This window comes from Gekko japonicus, unplaced genomic scaffold (assembly GCF_001447785.1).
Source record: "Gekko japonicus isolate JY-2015 unplaced genomic scaffold, Gekko_japonicus_V1.1 scaffold484, whole genome shotgun sequence".
NCBI classification, from domain to species: Eukaryota; Metazoa; Chordata; class Lepidosauria; order Squamata; family Gekkonidae; genus Gekko; species Gekko japonicus.
Genome location: NW_015168059.1, coordinates 777,229 through 778,972, shown reverse-complemented (window position 1 = coordinate 778,972; position 1,744 = coordinate 777,229). Strand labels below are relative to the sequence as shown.

General features: G+C 57.6%; 1 protein-coding gene across 1 annotated transcript in view; it reads right to left on the bottom strand.

Annotated features, from left to right (window-relative positions):
- Positions 1-1,498, bottom strand: part of AP3M1 (adaptor related protein complex 3 mu 1 subunit) — a 17,460-nt gene extending 15,962 nt beyond the window's left edge. Inside the window, exon 1 of the mRNA XM_015414520.1 lies at positions 1,480-1,498. The gene's annotated coding sequence lies outside the window, so the exon portion shown is untranslated. The remainder of the gene's footprint in view (positions 1-1,479) is intronic.
- Positions 1,499-1,744: the final 246 nt, after the last annotated feature.

Genomic DNA, 1,744 nt, shown 5'->3' with positions numbered 1-1,744 from the left:
TCGCCTTGGGTTGGGGCGGCTGGAACCCCTTTTCCCCCCCTGCCCCCCCCCCCGTTGAGTGAGTGGCATTATGTCTCACTGTGGTTTCTCTTCTCCCCAAGCCCCACCCTCCCCATTTTCCATTGCCTGATCTCCAGGAAATTCCCCACCTGAAACTGCCAACCCCACAACTTTGGTGTCCCCTACTTTCTTATCTTCAGCCCCGGTCACACGGGCCGGATATGGGGGGGGGAGTGGCTAATTGCCCCGGTGCCGTTTGATCCGCGATTACGCGATCGCCGGCAGCACACCACCGGTCCTTCCCTTGGCGCCGGCGGGTAAACGAGGGACCGGAGGGGAATGCCGCGCGCTGGCGCGATCACACCACGGGTGTCTGGAGGCAGCCCGTGGCAAACGTTTACTAGTACCTTGGAGGTACTAGTTTTTTAACTCGCATTGTCGGTGGTAAGCCACAGGTGCGCTCCACTTCCCAGATGTTGGGAGTGTGATTGTGCCCGGATAATCCGCCCACCACCCGTGCCTGTCCTGCGGCAACTTTGCTGTGTGACCGGGACCTTCCGGTACAAGTCCGGTGGGAAGCCCCTGGCTTAAAGCCTTTCGCCTTCAGCCTAAGGAAGTATGAATTGCATTTCCTCTCACACACACACACTCCGTTTTCTTTGGCTGTCAGAAGAGGTCATGTTACACTTAAAAGCCCTGTGTGCCTGGACACTGCTGCAAATGATCCAGTGTTTGGAGCTACAGCGAAAGCCTTCCATTTACAAACAAACGTTGTGTGCAAGGGAGCTCTATGAACATCTTCTCATTAACAGCCTTGCTTTCCCTTCCCCCCACCCCTTTCGAGGATCTCAAGGGAATTGGGTGGGAGAAGCAGCTGGTGCTCGGGACAGCCCTGTTCCCTGGAGGCCAGGTCCACCGATATAGCGGGTGGAATCGGACTTCATTCTGTTTTCTCTAATAACGTTTAAATTAATCTTACCATATAGCTTAAATATAATTTAAGAGGATTTATTCTGAGGCTTTTACAAGGTTATGGAAGTGATCTTACACGACAGTCTCGCGCACAACTTTAATGCTGGTGAGCTTTTTCCCGCTCAGGAGGTGGGATTTCTGCTCCCAACGCTGCCCTGCAGACAAGCCAGGGGGAGAGAAGCCCCCTCCCTCCCTGAGGCCGCTCTGTCTTATTTACCCATGTCCTGCCCTTTCTCTCTCTCCCTCTCCCTCCCAGGGGGTCCCAAGGTAGCTCCCCTCCTCCTCCGCTGTATGTTCACAACAGCCCTGTGAGGCGGGTCAGGCCGAGAGGTGTGGCTGGTCCAAGGCAGTGTTCCCTCTAAGCTGAGTCAGTGCGAGCCAGCTCACAGTTTTTTAGCCTCCGGCTCACACATCTTTGTCTTCGCTCAGGAAGGATGGGGCTCTAGAGCAAACTAATGTATGCAGGAGCCAAATAGCTTGCCCACAACTTTAATGCCAGTAGCTCACCAAGTAGAACTTTTGCTCACAGGACTCCACAGCTTAGAGGGAGCCTTGGTCCAAGGCCGCCCAGCCGGGCTCCATGGCAGAGGGGGGGGGGAGGCGAGGTCCCTCCCAGCCCGTCGCTCTGACCCGCGGGGCCTGCTGGCTCTGCCCCCCCTCCCGCCCCTCGGCCTGGATCTACGGCCAGCCCCGCTCCCGACAACGAGCCCCGGTGGAGACCCGCGACCCGCCTCGCTGCCACGCCGGAGAGGAGGGGGGGGGCGCCGTCCTG